This window comes from Canis aureus, chromosome 24, assembly GCF_053574225.1.
Source record: "Canis aureus isolate CA01 chromosome 24, VMU_Caureus_v.1.0, whole genome shotgun sequence".
In the NCBI taxonomy this organism is placed as follows: Eukaryota; Metazoa; Chordata; class Mammalia; order Carnivora; family Canidae; genus Canis; species Canis aureus.
In genome coordinates this window covers 25,897,469-25,915,944 of record NC_135634.1, presented here as the reverse complement: position 1 = coordinate 25,915,944, position 18,476 = coordinate 25,897,469, and the positions used below count along the sequence as shown (strand labels likewise).

The 18,476-nt window shown below is 37.0% G+C and overlaps 1 long non-coding RNA gene and 1 pseudogene across 1 annotated transcript; one reads left to right on the top strand and one right to left on the bottom strand.

Annotated features, from left to right (window-relative positions):
- Positions 1–710: 710 nt before the first annotated feature.
- LOC144295923 (uncharacterized) lies at positions 711–11,606 on the bottom strand. The gene is made up of 3 exons (XR_013363065.1): positions 11,407–11,606; positions 3,388–3,500; positions 711–1,597 (listed from the first exon to the last, which is right to left on the bottom strand). It is a non-coding gene; the product is annotated as an uncharacterized LOC144295923 (long non-coding RNA).
- A 145-nt stretch (positions 11,607–11,751) lies between these two features.
- Positions 11,752–12,489, top strand: LOC144296620 (interleukin-15 pseudogene; annotated as a pseudogene).
- The last annotated feature ends 5,987 nt before the right edge of the window (positions 12,490–18,476 follow it).

The following is an 18,476-nucleotide window of genomic DNA, read 5'->3' as shown; positions in this document are numbered from 1 at the left end:
CAAAGACAAAACAAAAATGTGCAGTGGACTTAGAATGCTATCATTAACTTGAAATTTAAACGTAGTTTTCTCCTTTCTTTCCCTGTCATCTTCTTTGATCTCTTCTCTTCTCTATTGGTTGCTTCTGCCTCTTCTCTTTTCATCCTACTGCCTTTTTCATTACAGACAAAGTCTGGAGAGGGTTGAAATGACAAATGGTGTGCTTTTAATAGTCAGCAAATACTACTGCTCTGACCCTGAAACATGGTGACATGGAAGAAGATGGAAGTTTGAGAAGTTGTTTGTTTTGCTGGGTGAAAGAAGATTGGATTTGGCTGGATTTTTAATAAAATGCCTAGAGATTTTTTTTTCCCACTTCTCCACATCTTCACCATCAGAATGTTCTTACTTTCTGTATACAGAGCTATTTATCATATATGGCCTATTTATTTTTTATATGGCTTAGTTTATTATTATTGCTTTTGTGTTCCATAGCATTATTAACTGGCACTAAGACTGATGACTTCTTTTTTAAAGATTTTTTAAATTTACTTATTCATAGAGACACGGGGGGTGGGGGGCAGAGACACAGGCAGAGGGAGAAGCAGGCTCCATGCAGGGTGCCCAAGGTCAGACTCAATCCCAGGTCTTCAGGATCACATCCCGGGCTGCAGGCAGCGCTAAACCGCTGCACCCCTGGGGCTGCCCGAGTTCTTTTTTAAATATAGTGGACAATATATTGCTACCATACTTTAATCACGCTATTCAATACTTTAATTATGTTAATAGCAAAACAAATTCACCCAACTCCAGATAGGCAGCAGGTATATAACTTATAGAAAAAAATCTAGGTATTTGGAGTCAATTCACTCAAGGAAGAGGCAATTCTCAATAAGTTAAAAGAATAGCATCATGCTTTGGAGGCATCAAGGTCATCTAGTCAAACTACACTGGTTTGTAATTTTTTAAAACTGGAGCCAATAAAATTTAAATGAGGATCTTAAAGCTGCAAAATTAGCTGCAGGCAGAAATGGGATTCAACTCTGTCCCCCTTACTCTCAGACCAGTGGAATGTTAATCACAGATTATTAATCATTGTCTCTGCTGCTGTGAAGCAGAAGCAAGCACTCTTGGTTTCACAGAGCGCAGAGAATAGGAAGGTAAAATTTCAGACCCCTGGAATGTAACTCCAGAGGATCAGGACATGTCACGGTGCCAGAAGTTTTTTTTTTTTTTTAATTTGAATGTCCCAGTAACCTAGTGAAACCCTTTAAATAATCTTAAAGACATGCAAATTCCATCCTCAATTGTGTGTGTGTGTGGGGGAAACCTATTATTTACATGCCTTATGAACATTCCAAACTATGGCCTGGCTATTTAAAGAACATAAAGGTGTTAAAAAAAAAAAAAAAAAAAAAAAAAGGAGACCAAATAGAAGGCCACAGAGCTAATATCCTGTACATACAACATTCAGGTTAGAATTTTATGATGACTCTGTTGGGCCAGATACAGTGCCCTGCAGGAAACGGGCTTCTTCGTTCTTCGGTCCATCTTCTATGTATAGGTGTTCATATACATACGGATTGGACACATTTGGGATCTTCCTGTGACTTCTCATCTAAAATATCAGAAAATGTTATAGATGGTTACTCCAGCTATGCTCCTGGCTGTACAGAGATCAGAGGGAAGACCATCTTATATGCATTGATATACAAATAAAGAACAAAAGTTAGCACTCCTGTCTCTGATTTATGGTGATCCCTGGAACAGGATTCTCTTTGTCAAAGGCATAAAGCAGGGAACATCAATTTTTTCTTCTAAACAGCCAGAAAGTAAGTATTCTAGGCTTTGCAGGCCCTATCATCTCTACCAGAACCTGAACTCTGATGTGGTGTGAAAGCAACCATAGATAGTAAGTGAATGTGGCATTGTTCCAATAAAACTTTATTTAAACCCAAAACTAGACTTTTAAATAAATTTCATCTGTCATGAAATCTTTTTCTTTTAAAAATTTTTAACCATTTTAAAATATAAAAACAATTCCTAGTTCCAAGGCCATTCAAAAACAGGAACATTTGGTAAAATATTTGGAATTATTCTCTGTGATATAACCCAAATATCTCTAATTTGTGTTTCAGCAATTCCATATCATTCTAAACCCTTCTGTGTTTTGAGTATGCATAACCACTTGGATGAGGTCCAGATACTTATTTTCTGGAGTGATAGACAGTAAAATCAAGAAGTCACTCCTGTGTCCTGAGATTTGGTGGCTAAATCCCACTCTCCCTTTGGAGTCTGGTGATGTGCTAGGATGATTAAACATGTAGCTCTTTTGGAGCACAGCTTCTGAAGAATCATCCTGAGAGTCATTTCCTGGCTCTAACCAATCTCTCCTCCCAAAAAAAGTCACTGCTTTCATAAATCTTAATCATATACAGTGTGTGGGAGACAAAAGAAGCAAGCAAGTAGAGATATAGCAATGTTAAAGTTAAAGTATTATCACTTACAAGTTCCTGAATCATTTGTAAATATATTTCCAGTGTAAAAAACTTCTACATAGAATGCAAAACAGCAATCTCAAAAAGACTATTAAAGTACAGGTTCCTATTTTATTTGTTTTCTTTTTTCACCAGTGGCTGTCACAAGTGGAAAAAATGAAAGTAAAAGCTATCTAATTTCTGTTTATTCTTTGACCTTCTGAAGGGTGAGCTGTAAATGTTTCTTCCAATTTAGGTCTGATTGAACACTTAGTTGGTCAGACACCTACTCACTGCAGATGCAAGTATGGATCATTCCACTCTTCCAAGTTGCTCAAAATCTATGTAGAAGGCAGGAGCTCCTTCTTTTGGTCATGCCAATATGAATTGAGGTGACTGCTCCAAATATTTCTGTTTCTCCTGTCCTTTTCTGGTCCCACCAGTCCCAAACCCTATATCCTCAGGATTTCTCCAGTGCTCTATGAATTCTTTTCCTCAGTGTCTCCTACTCCCTATGAATCTCTAATGAGTTCCCAAAGTCGTCATAAGAAGGAAGACTCAGCTGGGAAAGACCCCAGGGGACCCAGGACGGATTCTAAACTAATTACTTAGCTAGCACACACTTCCCATATCTATCCTAAGCACCAAAATAATACACTTAGGGGACAGAAGACAGAGCAGGTGTTAAGACACCAAATAAAGAAATACCACCAGGGATGCCTGGGTGGCTCAGTGGTTGAGCATCTGCTTTCGGCTCAGGGAATGATCCCGGGGTCTGGGAATCAAGTCCCACATTGGGGTCCCTGTGAGGAGCCTGTTTCAAACTCCCTCTGCCTGTGTCTCTGCTTCTCTCTCTGTGTCTCTCATGAATAAATAAATAACATCTTTAAAAAAAAAAAAGAAAGAAATACCACCAGCCAGCAACTGTTACCTCAAATTGCATCTTATGCAAGCAGGGAGTGGGCTTGGCAGATCTACTTCATCTCAAGGTAGGCAAACCTTTATGAAGTTCTAATAAGGCTCCCATTGCAATCATTCCCTGAGCTGAAACACATAAAGGATAAAGACTTAGCTCCAGGAGATTCAACTTGCTAGATTTTCTGAACAAGGCATCTATTGTAATTTCACTCTCATAGCAACTACCATGCTGGTCCCCAGCAGGGCCCCAAGGGCTCTACTTTTGAAGTATCAAAAAAACCTTTCCTTACTATGAAGGGACATAGAGCTTTCCAGCAGTCACAGAAGATAAACTTTTCCTCCCTCACTCTCCCTAGGGAAAACTCTGAACTCCAAAGGAAAAAAATAACCCATTATTTTCTAAGTCAGTTAGTGGGTTTGCTTCTTAGGAGAAATAGATAGCACTTGATAAAACTGTGGGCGAGGTCAGGCTTAGGTAGAACTGTGAAGTAGAAGTACCGTCAGCACTGTCCCAGAATCTCTCTGGGCTTCTCTCATCCCTGTGGGCAACCCCTATGCCTCTGAAGCTTACTGCTTCATGTTCTTCTCCAGCCCCACAGAGCTGTCAGTCCTTATGAAAAGGATGCCCATTGTTGGGCATCAGGGACCTGAAATTCAAACTTGACTTTGTCTCTGGTATACTGTACTTAACCTACCCAGGAGAGAGGAAAAAAAAAAAAAAAAAAGAAGAAGAAGATGGATGCTAAAAATACCTAGAAATGCAGAAAAAAATATTAACAAATATTCTTTACAATACAAAGATAAACTATGAAAAAAGTAAATCACCAGCAACCAAAAACTAGAAGGAAAGAGGAAACTAGAATATAACTGACTTGAGCTGGTGATCCTTAGTGTTCCAAATTTCTTGTTTTGTTTAGGATTAACTTTGTGTTAGGTCAACTATCTGTGTTGAAATTTTTTTTTCAAGATTTTATTTATTTATTCATTAGAGAGAGAGAGCACAAGCAGGAGGATCTGCAGGTAGAGGGAGAAGTAGGCTCCCACTGAACCTGATGATCCCAGGACCCTGGGGTCATGACCTGAGCTCAAGGCAAACACTTAACTGACCTAGTCACCTGGACATCCCTCTGTGTTGAAATTTTAAAGGTAATCATCAAAGAGCTAAAATAAAGTATGCATCTTTTAACCAGGGAAATTGAACTTAAAAAGCTCACTATTGTATGAGCAGTAAGGAAAAAAGAAAAAAGGCATATTCTGGGGGGGCCTGATCTTAGGGTCCTGGAATCAAGCCAGAGGCAGGGCTCTCTGCTCAGCAGGGTGTTTGCTCCTCCCTTTCCCTTTGCCCCTCCCCTCAGCTCATGCATTTGCTCTACATCAAATAAATAAATAATAATCTTAAAAAGAAATTTCAAAAAGGCATATTCTTAAAATACACATTTCAAGAAAATTCAATATATGTGCATCACCATAATAAAAATCAATGGACTAAATCTGTCAGAGGACAAAGATTTTCATACTGGAACTTTTTTGAAAGCCAACTACATACTGTTTCTAAAAGATACATGTAGGGGCATCTGGGTGGCTCAGTAATTTAAGCGTCTGCCTTTGGCTCAGGTCATGCTTACAGGGTCCTGGGATCCAGTCCTGTTTTGGGCTCCCTGCTCAGCAGGGAATCTGCTTCTGCCTTTCCTCCTACTCATTCTGTCTCTCTCTCAAATAAATAAAATCTTTAAAAGATGCATATAAACAAAATGAATCAGAAAAATAAAATGTAAAGCATAGAAAAAGATACACAGCTATACGTTTTTTAAAAAGCAAAAGCATAGGAAAAAAGTATGTACTAAGCATACTTTCTATGCATAAGCATAGAAAAAGATGTACTAACTAAAAAAACCCTAAAGTTATATTAATGTTAAACAAAACAGATACTAAGATAAAATGCTTTTGGAGAGTAAAATGTCATATGAAGATATATAATATTCACATGAAAAGCAAATCTTAGAGACTTTTTGAAGAAAACATAGGTTATCTTTGAAACCTCCACATCAACAAGAATTCCTTAAACAAAGAAAACAATCAATTAAAAATGATACATTAAAAAAAGTTCATTGCCAAAATTAACCCATTACAAAATTAAAAGAAAAGCCAAAGGCTGGGGAAGATGTTTATGAACAGTAGAAGTTTAGTATGCTAAAATATAAAGAAGTTAATAAGTGAAAAGAAATAATTTAATGGAAAAATATACAAAGGGTTTTTGTATGCAAGTCACAAACTAGAAACCTGAACCCAAATGACCAATAAACATAGGAAAAAATATATTCAAGTAAGTATACTCTTGGTGTACTATTTAACAATCACACTTTCTGATATTTACCCAAAGAAGTTGTAAATTTGTGTCCACATAAAAACCTGCAGCAGATGTTGATAACAGATTTATTCATAGTTGCTAAAATTTGGAAGCAACCAAGATGCCCTTCAGTAAGTGAATGAATAAATAAACTGTGGTACACATAACAATTGAATATTATTGAGCATTACAAAGACGAGCTATCAAACCATGAAACAACATGAAAGAACCTTAGAGGCATATCACTAAGTGAAAAAAGGCAATCTGAAAAGGCCTCGTACTATATGATTCCAACTACATGGCAGTCTAGAAAATGCAAATCAGTGGAGAGGTAGTAAAAGGATCAGTAGTTGCCAGGAGTTGTCTGAATAGGCAAAGTGAGTGTCTGAATAGGCAAAGAATTTTTAGGGCAGTGGAAATACTCTGCATGATACTATAATGATGGTTTCATGTCATTATACATTTGTCCAAACCCATAGAATGTGTGATATCAGGAGTAAATCTAATGTAAACTATGGACTTTGGGTGATTACGATTTATTAGTGTAGGTTCATCAGTCATAAAAAATGTACCTCTCTGGGAGATGATATTAACAATAGGGGAACCTATACATATGTGTGGGTAGAGGACATATGAGAAATCTCTGTAACTTCTGCACAAATTTTTGGGAACCTAAAACTGCTCTAAAATAGTCTTTTTTTAAAAAGATATATTTATTTATTTGAGAGAGAGAGAGCATGTGAGCTTGCATGTGAATGGGGGGAGGGGCGGAAGGAGCAAATCTCAAGATTCCCTGCTGAGCACAGAGGCCCCCACAGGGCTCAATCTCAGACCTATGGCATCATGACCTCAGCTGAAATCGGTCTCTGAGCCACCCAAGTCCCCTCTAAAAACCAGTTTTAAAAATATATATCTATACATATACTACCTAGAAATAAAGGCACAAATTACAACGACTACATCATTTCATACTAATCAGAATGGCAATTGTTGAAAACCCTGACAATGCCAAGTGTCACCAAAAATGTGGAATTATAGAGCTCTTACCCACTGCTGATTGAAGTTTACCTGGGGAAAAAAAACATTTTAAGTCCAATCTGCCAAAATCTAGTTGGGTTGGAAATTCATGCACCTTATAACTCAGGAATTCCACCCAGGAAATGTCTCCCACAGGCCCCCTCAAAACCGTACACATAGAGGACAGCTGATACCAGCAGTGGATATATTAGCAAGGAATTTGAAATGAGCTAAATGTCTAACAATGGAATGAATTAATATATTTTATTTTGGTGTATGAGACTATTCAAGAATAAAGCAAATGGTCTAGTACTTCAGTTATCCATATGGTTACTTCTTGGAAACACAATATCATGTTACAGATAAAATGCAGTACAATTTCATTTAAATAAAATTTAAAGATGCCCGAAATTGTTACTTATTTTTAGGGATGCTTACATATGTCACAATACAAGTGGGGAGCAAACACAAACCACATTAGCAGTATTGATAATATATTGTTTCCCAAGTTGGATGATCTAGATATGAGTATTCATTGTATCATGTTCTATACCATTTGGTATGTTTTATTTCATATTATTAATTTTCTCTACATTATATATGTTGATATATATATAAAATATATATACCTATTTACATATTATTTTCATAATTTATCTTTTAAATAAGTGAAAATCTAAAATGTCAACATGCTGTTTTAAGTATCATTGCTACATTTTTAATCCAGAGAAGCTTTCTGGCAATGAAAGATGGAAATGAAACCCTCCTTGCCTTTAAATTATATTGTTCATTTTCTCTCTCAAACTTGTAATCAGAGACGAGTCTGGACATGTGTGTCTTAGCTTTCCACTGTGTGCTTATAATTACTACCAAACCAGTTATACTATCTGATGGGTTCAAAATGCATTGCCTAAAGCTCACCACTTAGTGGCTTACTTTCTAAATTGTTTGCTCCCACTGATCTTCCAAGAGTCAAGGACACATGCTTCAAAAAAAAATGAAATAACCAGGAGTTCTCTGCCTGAACACTTCCAATTCTGAGCCAATCCTTCCAATCTTTCTCTTATCTCTCTTAACAGGGACTATGTAACCCTGGTCTCCACATGGTTCTTCTCCATAATTTCAGTAATTAGCTTATCTGCCCTATATTTTACTGAGAGATCTCTAGGAGTAAGCTGATTATTGCATACTTGTTGGTTGTTCTGGTCAGGACCTAGCCAGGAAAATTCATCACGAAGCACTGAAACAGGGGCACCTGGGTGGCTCAGTGATTGAGCATCTACCTTCTGCTCAGGTTGTGATCCCAGGGTCAGGATAGAATCCCTCATCAGACTCCCCGCAAGGAACCTGCCTCTTCCTCTGCCTATGTTCTCTGCCTCTCTCTGTGTGTCTCTCACAAATAAAAAAAATAAAATCTTAAAAAAAAAAAAAACACTGAAACACACAGGAGAATTCAAGCTGTTATTTTCCTATGAGATGTTCTATAAATGATAACCTCTTCTTCCAATAAAATTATGTAAGTGAAGGTCTTTCTTTCTTTTTTTTTTTCTAAAGGACCCAAGCATATTATGTTTCCATGAGTCATTTTGTCATTAAAGTCCATATTTTCTGAACTGACTGCATGGTGCAACAGGCCACACAGGGCATGCAAACCTAATTAATATAGCTGAGAGTTTGCAGATGCATAATGGCTCTCTCTGATGTTTCACTGTAGTATTATTTTGTCATATTGTTTCTATGCTGGAGGTGGGAAAGTAACTAAAGTAGTTTACTTTTTCTCATGATCAGGAAAATGGCAATGAGCCAATTCCGTTAAGCCATCTGAGTCTACTACAAATTTTCCAATTAGTCTGAAGGAAATAGTTCACAATATGTGCAAACATTTAGCTGTGATTGTGACCATGTTTGTAAAACTGTAGCAACTGTGTTTGCAACATTTGAAAAAGAGTATGGCACATTCGTACAATGGAATATTAGGCATCCATTTAAAATTATGTTTGAAAATAATATATACTAGTATGGAAATATATTCACAGCATATTGTTAAGGGAAAGAAGTAGATTTCAAAGCAACATATATATGTATCTCTTTTTATATTTAAAAATAGCAAGAATATAAAGTCAAAAGATATGTAACAGGTGAAGAGAATAGTGGCTATCCTTTGCTTTGTAACACAAGTGACTTTTCTTTTAACTTTTCCTAATCTGTACCTTTCAATCTTGTCACAATAATCACATATTGTCTATGTAATAAGAAATTTAAATCCACTTAAATTAACATATGAGATGACAGATTTAAGCAGAAACCAAGTTTTGTTTTTTAAAGATGGAAAAACACTTCAAAAATGTAAAAACTTCAACTTTCTGTCTGCATTGAATACATGAAAAAATGATTACTGGTAACAAAAGGTAAAATTACAAGAAAATTTTATGTCGGCCTTTTGCAAAAGTAAGATCTGCACGATAGAGCCAGCTAAGGATGGACTAGGAAAAATTAACCAAGTCAAGGAACCACTAATTAATTCAAGGACCAAACCTCCTAATTAATGAAAGTTATCAACCATCCCGAAAAGGTGAATCCAAAGAATTTCACAAATTGTTTCAGCTGTTAACAAAGGGATTGGACAGTTGGGCATTCTTGACATAAGGGTGGAACTGCAGGTCTGAGATAGAATGGTGATATATCTCTTGGTATGGAATTATTATTTTTTAAATGAGTGATTTTTGTGGATGCCTGAGTGGCTCAGCGGTTGACTGTCTACCTTTGGCTCAGGGCATGATCGTGGAGTCCCAGGATTTAGTCCCACATCAGGCTCCCTGAATGGAGCCTGCTTCTCCCTCTGCCCATGTCTCTGCTTCTCTCTCTCTCTCTCTCTGTCTCTCATGAATAAATAAATAAAATCTTTTTAAAAAGTGATTTTTTTAATGTAGCTATTTTTTTAAAGATTTATTTATTTATTTATTTATTTATTTATTTATTTATTTATTTTAGAGTGAGCACAGGTGGGAGGGGCAGAGGGAGAGAGAGTCTCAAGCAGACTGTGCATTGAGTGTGGAACCCAACTTGGGGGCTCGATGTCATGACCCTGAGATCAGGACCTGAGTAGAAACCAAGAGTTGGCCATTTAACCTAATGTACCACCTAGGCACTCTTTGGTGTAGATCCATTTTTACTTCCTTATTCCTAAGGCCTATTGGCCTTAGACAATGTATTCTGTTACATGTGTTAAAAATATTTATTAAAGTGATGAATCACTAAATTCTACACCTGAAACTAATATTACACTGTATGTTAACTAACTGGAACTTCAATAAAAACTTGAAAAAGAAAAAAAAATTCTTATAATTTTAAAAATTTCATTAAATAGGTTTTTCTGTCACTGAGAAGAGATGAGGAATTTTTTAAATAGTGGTTTGGTATCAAAGTGGCTTAACATTTATGAAAAATGAGATTTGTCTTTCTTCTAGCATTTTTTTCTTAGTAGTATAATCATCTAGGAACCTTGAAATAGTGGTAAAATCTTTAGATATCAATATACTACTAGAATTATGCTTAAAATCTTATTTTTTTTTGAAATCTGAGCCTGTCCAATTAGTTTTTGCAGTTGTTACCATAAAAGTCTTTGAAAGGCCTCTAAGCTTCCACTCAGTCACCTTTGTAGAAGTAAACTTTTGAAACACAAGTCACCAATATGATTCTGTCCCTCCCAAGTGTGCTCTTGGACAATTTAATTGGCTTTCCATTAAGCCAAAGGAATGGCAATCTCTGTTAAGCCAGATATTCCTAACCTTTCAGTGTGGTTGCACATTTACTCACAGTACATGTAGATCTATTAAAAAAAGAAAAGAGGGGCACTTGGGTGGCTCAGTTAGTTAAGTGGTTGCCTTCTGCTCAGGTCATGATCCTGGGGTCCTGTAGTTCACAGGAAAGAGTACTGGAGAGGAATGACTTTACACACAGAGAGAGCTTCAGAAATCTACAGAGGATCATCCTTGAGTCTTCGGCTGAGTTCTGATCAGCACTTGTATGTGAAGAAACTATCAATAACTAAAGAAAGAAATACTCAGAAGGCAAGCCCTAGGGCTCACCCAAAGCTGGAAATAGCTTTTGTGCTCACCGTGAGAACAGAAAGTCTCATCATAGGAGAGCCATTGAATTGAATATTCAAAACATTACAGCCTTGCTAATTCAAAACATTACAGCCTTGCTAATTAGCCCTAAAAACTATTTTGATTCCACCTAACAAAACGTGAAATGACAGTAAAGCTATATACTCTTTACAAGTAATTTAGTAGCCTCCTACAATGAAATTCAAGAATATATAGAAATGTAAAAATATCTAGCACCTAACAATACAAAAATATCTACCACCACCAAAATCTAAAATTTACATTCTCTGCATAAAACCAAGACTTACCAGACATACGAAAGAGCAGAAAAATATCCCCATGATGAGGGGAAAAATCAATCAATAGAAACAGACCCAGAAATAGTGTGGATTCTAGTGGACAAGAGCATCACATAGCTGGTATAATTATATGCCACATGCTCAAGAAGCATTGAGCATGTAGAGACATGAATATATTTTTAAAAGATTCAAACCACTAGAAGTGAAAAATGGGATGTCTGAGTATCTTCTGAATATAAACCCTTAACATGTTCTGTTACCTCTTCCTAGAATACTCTTCCTCTCCCATTTCGTTTGCTAAAAGTTGTTACTCAGATTTCATCTCTATTTTCACTTCATCAAGGAAAATCTGCCTAATTGCTCTTTCACTTTTCTTTTCGTTGGGGGTTGGGACTCTCTGGGTTCAGGGCACCCAGGGGGAACCCCAGCTGATTCGATCGTGGCAGTTGAAGCCCGTCGCCAGGGAAGGGAGCCGGGTGGCTGCGCTGGTTGCCACCCTCTGCCCTGAAGCCTAGACTCATTGGAGGAAGTATCCTGGATGGATGGGAACCATTGCCATAGCCCGCTCTTCTTCAATACTTAAGGATTTACCCTGGCATTGAGTAATAAGAATTTCGAAACCACTTTTGAGAACTATTTCCATCCAGTGCTATTTGTGTTAACTTCTGAATATTTTCTGACTGAGGCTGGCATTCATGTCTTCATTTTGGGCTGTATCAGTGCAGGCATTCCTAAAACAGATGCAAACTGGCAGGAGGTTATACTTGATTTGGAAAGAATTGACAATCTTATTCAATCTATACATATTGATACTGTTCTTATCTACTGAAAGTGATGTGCATCCCAGTTGCTAAGTAACAGCAATGAAGTGCTTTCTCCTGGAGTTAGGTGTTATTTCGTTTGAGTCCAACAATAATCCCATTAAGGAAACAGCAGAGAATTTTATCATCCTCACAAACAGTGATTTATCTTCAAAAGGGAATATAACTGAAACAGGATGCAAAGAATGTGAGGAACTGGAGGAAAAAAGTATTAAAGAATTTTTGCAGAGTTTTATACATAGTGTACAAATGTTTATCAACTGTTCTTGATTGTAAATCATCCTTTCCAGCATTTCTGCTATTAACAAACATCTCTCATGGCTTAAAGGAGGTGAAACTCTATGCAGTTCACATAGGCTGCACAAACAAATTTTTCTAACAAGAGGATGATCCTGAATCTTGGATTGGGTGAACTCTTAGAAATGAAGGCAGAAAAATGGCATTGAGTAACGTGGTGTCTATGAACTACCCTGGTACTGATTTTGTTCATTTATTCTTAATTTATTACTGAAATTATACATATTTGTAGCATAATATAAAATATTGAATAAAATTGTGTATATACTCTATCCTTTGGAATTACACTGATATTTACCCCTTGTAAGAAAATAGGGGTTCACGTGACATTTGTTCAGGGGCAATAGTAAAATTGCATAGTCGGCAGGGCTGATGATATGCATTGGTGCAGGCAAACTGTCTGCTCTAGCCAGTGAGGAGCGGCTAACCACCAGCCTTCACTTACTTCTCCAGTAGATATAGCACAAGGAGGAAGAATATATTGGGCTACCAATGAGAAAGGAGGAATAGATACGAAACTGTGCTTTACTCTGTAATTTAGATATTGATACATAAAGCACCTGTTATAAAAGACAGTGCTGAACCCCAGGATGTACAGTGTGTCAGTAAATCTTAGGTGGGAGTGACAAAAATAAACTTTCACCAATAGGTGGAATCATGTATAGAAAACCCATGGTTGTAATGTTATATTTCATGCTTTCCCAAGTGCAGGTGTTTTATTTTCACATTTTGTTGCCGTGTTTGTATAATAATAACAAAAAACCCTGCTGATTTGTTAGAGCCAACATTATCTGACATAAAATAATTGTTTATATATTTTTGCACTGTACTGTTTGAAATTTACAAGTTTTTTTTTTAATAAAACTATGACTAAAATAGAAAAAAAAAAAAAAAGAAAATCTGCCTAATCTCCAAACTAGATCATACCCCTCGGCTACATGATGATACGAATCCAAATACCAACAATTTACTGTCCTTATCACAAATATGCTTTAGGAGATTATATTAAATATTATTTAGGTGATTATGTGTTTAATCCCTGTCTCCATGCTATCCCAAGCACCATGCTGACATGAGTCAATGTTTGGTTTTATTTACTGCCGTCTCCGCTACCTCACATAGTATTGGACACATACAAAAGATTTGACACTTGTGGAAAGAGGGAAGGAATAGGTGGTGGAAATCACCAAGGAAATGGAGAAAGTCTATCTCTTCAGAAGTGTTTACTTATTTATTTATTTATTTAAATATTTTATTTATGTATTCATGAGAGACACAGAGAGAGAGAGAGAATGGCAGAGACACAGGTAGAGGGAGAAGCAGGCTCCATGCAGGGAGCCTAATGCCGGACTCGATCCCGCGACTTCAGGACCAAGCCCTGGACCGAAGGCAGGCACTAAACCACTGAGCCACAAGGGATCCCCTCTTCAGAAGTGTTTAAACCCAGAAGCATTATATATATAAAGTATGCAAAAATTGCATACAGTTTCAAATTTGACAGATCAAATATACAAGTCTTGATTGGTGTACATATCTGGTTAAGAAAAACACAAAATTGTTGCCTTTTCTTTAGCTATGGTTCCCAGGAATTAGATTTCTGTTTCTGACACAGATATGCCTAATCTTTAACTTTATAATTGAACCTTGGGCAACACGAGTTTGAACTATACAAGTCCACGTATATGTGGATTTTTTTTTCAAGAAATAAGTGTATTTTCTCTTCTTTATGATGTTTATAACATTTTCTTTTCTCCAGTTTTCTTTATTCTAAGATTGCATATAACATATAAAATATGTGTTAACTGTTTTCATTATCGGTAAGGCTTCTTGTCAACAGTAGGCTATTGGTAATTAAGTTTTGGAGGGAGTCAAAAGTTGTAAAATCAATGGGATACTTACAAGTACTAGATCTTCACTTGTTGCTTTGATTCCAATTGGAACTTCAGATGGTAGGGGGGGACATCTGATGGGGACTGTAAAATGTATTGTTTGTAGCAATAAAATCGGAAAATTGGACCAACTCTATCCCTAAAATTGGAACAACTCTATTCTTACTTATTGCATGTTTTAGAGGCTACAATCTCAGAATATCAGGTAGAAAGAGAGGTACTGGTTGTACTGGGGCAAATGTGAGACATAGTTTTTTTTTGTTTGTTTGTTCTGCTGTTTCTCTAGGTTTTGTTCCTCTAGGATTGCTTTCTTGAAAGATAATTTTAGTACTCTGATTATTGTCAAAAATTGGTTTGTAGGAGGATATTTAAATGTTGTATTATCACCAGTTGAATATTCAAATAGATGAGCTTAATTGATTTTAAGGTGTGTTTTCTTTTGAGATAATGTAATAACTCTTAGTGTTGACTCTGCTACTTACACTGTGTGATTAACAGGATTCAAATGTTTAAATGTTTAACATTAAATGTTTAAACATTTGAATTGGAAGTTAAAAATATGCGTAAATTATGCAAAGATGATGAATGTCCTGGGTAGACCTGTTTGTCCCCTAAGGGAAAAGGCATCTATTAGCACTCTAAAATTCTAAGAAGTCACCAATCCTCTTAAGATAGGACAATCACTTTGATCTATCTGTCATCTGAAAAATTACAGACTACCCCAGCTAGAAAATGGGTCCTTCTATTCTTCCCAAGCTAGAAATTTGATGCAGGACCAGGGGACCCCTTAACTGTCACCATATACCTTCCTAGATTGCTCTCACAATAGGAAAATAAAATTGCTGATATTGGAAAAAGTAAAGTGTGTTTGGATGTATCTTGTGCAAAATCTGTATTAGGTAGAAGGGGCTATTACGCTAAGGTAACAAACATTACATGTCATTTCCACCCACAACCATCGACCAAAACTAGTCATGAGGTTCTGATTGCATCAAGGTTGAGAAATAGGAGCTCCGCTATCTCTAGTATGATCCTTATCTTATTCTTCAAGGAATGACACCTGATCAGAGAAATGCCAGCAATTGAGTGTGTGTGTGTGTCTGTGTGAATGTTCATTTGCTCCTCTTGAATCATTTTCTTGTGGTGTCACAGAAACCGGGGCCAGGTTTCATAAGAGAAGAATTGTGCCTTGATGATACTGCTAAAAGATAAACTGAAACACGTTAAATTTTTTTAAGAGTATAAGCAAACTGAATCAATAAATGTATGTGTTCTGAGTGCTCTCCTCATCAGCTATACCACTGTCTCTCTCCTCCTCAGACTTCCTATTTCTTGAAACACATAGCATTGAAATTAGGCTAATTAGTAACCCTACAACGTTATTGTACAACAAACCCTAAGTGCTCAAGTGAAAGGAAGAGTCATACATCTCACACTTGAAATGAAAAGCTAGAAATGATTTTAGTGAGAAAGATATGTCAAAAGCCAAGATAGCCAAATAGTTATCAAATGTGCCTCTCCTGTCAAATAGTTAGCCAGGCTGTGAAAGCAAAGGAAAGGTTCTTGAAGGAAACTAAAAGTGCTACTCCACTGAACACACAAATGTTTAAGAAGGTGAAACAGCCTTATTGCTGATATGGAGAAAGTTTGAGTGGTCTAGATAGAAGATCAAACCAGGCACAGCATTCCCATAAGCCAAAGCTTAATCCAGAACAAGGCTCCAAATTATTTCTGTCCTATGAAGGCTGAGAGGCAAGAAAGCTGCAGGAGAAAAGTTTGAAGTTGCAGGGTTTGGTTCATGAGGTTTAGGAAAGAAGAAAGAAGCCATCTCCATAACAGAAGAGTGCTGATGCAAAAGCTTCAGTGAGCTTTCCAGAAGATCAGACTCAGATCATTAATGAAGACGGCTACACTAAACAATAAATTTTGAATGTAGACAAAACAGCCTTCTATTGGAAGAAGATGCCATCTAGGACTTTCATAGATAGAAGTCAATCCCTAGCTTGAAAGCTTCAAAGCTCAGACTGACTCTCTTGGTAGGGGCTAATGTAGCTGGTGACTTTCAGTTGAAGCTAACACTCATTGACCACTCTGAAAATGTAGGGCCCTTAAGAACTATGCTAAATCTACTCTGCTTGTGCTCTGCGAATGGAACAACAAAGCCTGGTTGACAGCACATCTGTTTACAACATGACTTACTGAATATTTTAAGCCCACTGCTCAGAAAAAAAAGATCCCTTTCAAAATGTGACTGCCCACTGACAGTGCACCTGGTCACCCAAGAGGTCTGATGGAGGTGTATAGTAGGTGGCATGTTGTTTCCATGCCTGCTGGCACAACATCCGTTCTGCAGTCCATGGATCAAGGAGTAATTTTGACTTTCAGGTCTTATTATTTAAGAAATACATTGTGTAAGGCTCTAGCTGCCATACATAGTGTTTCTTCTGATGGGTCTGGACAAAGCAAATTGAAAACCTTCTGGAAAGAACTCACCCTTCCAGATGCCATTAAGAACATTTGTGATTCATGAGAAGACGTCAAAATACCGACGTGAAGAGGAGTTTGGAAGAAGACTCCAACCCTCGAAGTTGACTCCAACCCTCAAAGTTGACTGTGAGGGGTTCAAGAATTCAATGGAGGCAGTAAATGGAGATATGGTGGAAATAGCAAGAGTTTGAAATAGAAGCAGAGCCTGAAATTGAGTATGAATTGCTGCAATTTCATGATAAAACTTGAATGAGTGAGGAGTTTTTTCTTACAGATGAGCAAAGAAAGTGGTTTCTTAAAATCAAATCTATTCCTGGTTAAGATGATGTGAAGATGGTCAAAATGACAACAAACAATTTAGAATGTTACACAAATGTAATTGATAAAGCAGTGGCAGGTTTGAGAAAATTAAGTCCAATTCTGAAAGAAGTTCTGTGGGCAAAATGCTATCAAACAGCATCACACACTAGTGAGAAATCATTCTTGAAAGGTAGTGTCAATTGATGAGGCGGACTTCGTTGTCTTATGTGAAGAAACTGCCATGGCCACCCCAACCTTCAGCAACAAGCACCCTGATCAGTCAGCAGCCATCAGTGTCAAGGCAAGACCCTCCACCAGCAAAAGATTATGACTCACTGAAAGCTCAGATGATAGTTAGAAATTTTTAGTAATAGACTGTTTTTTAATGAAGATATGTACACTGTTTTTTAGATGTATTGTACACTCAATAGACTATTATACTGTAAACATATATTTTATATGCACTGGGAAACCAAAAACTTCATTGGACTCATTTTATTGTGCTATTCACTTTATTGAGGTGGTCTGCAACCAAACAGGAAGTTTGGTATGCCTTTGATACTCCTTTCTTCTTATACTCCCTTTGTCTTCCCCCGTTCTCTCTTATACACTTCAGTAATCTCTTCCATGTTTCCAAAATAGCTGTCCTTAACCTCACTGGAGGTAAAGCATGCACAGAAGTAGCTGCAGAGACAGTTTTGATGCTTCTTGTTAGCTGCTGGATTTTGAAGAAGTCAAGGAAGAGATAACAGGAGATTTAAGGCGTGGTTTCTGGCAAGAAACTTCAATCCCATGACTCTTGCTGGACTTAGGGAAGTAAAACAGATGAATCCATAAGCCAGGCTTTAGTCAAGCTAGAGAAGATTGGGTTAGATCAAGAAAGAAGAAATGGAATTGAATGGGACCATGGGAATTGGAAAGGGTGAACAGTGAAGGTCATAAAAGATGTTAATATCAGTAATAATGATGATGATAACTAAAACTCATTAAGCACTTGTATGCTAAGAACCCTGGACATCAAGAAATATTTCAAAAATAATGCCAATATTTTAAAACATATATTTCTGCAACCTCCAGAAGATGGTTTGAATATGGACAAGCGATTGTTATTTTCCTGATTGTTCAATAAACCTTTGCTAAATAAATTTTTTAAGGTATTGAATTTCCTTAGAAATCTTTTTTTAAAAACTGTTGTACTCATCAGACAAAAGGGCTCAAAATTCCAGGCATTGCCACAAATCATCTTTTGTTTGTTTGTTTGTTTGTTTGTTTTTACTTATTCATGAGAGACACAGGTAGAGAGACGCAGAGAGATATAGGCAGAGGAAGAAGCAGGCTTCCAGCAGGGATCCTGATGCAGGACTCAATCCCAGGACCCCGGGATCATGACCAGAGCCAAAGGCAGATGCTCAACCACTGAGCCACCCAGGTGCCCCACAAATCATCTTTAAAAAAATTTTTTTTTACTTGAGACATATTTTGAGCACGTGCTTTCTCATGATAGGAAAGGAAGGATACTGAAACCATTACTTCATT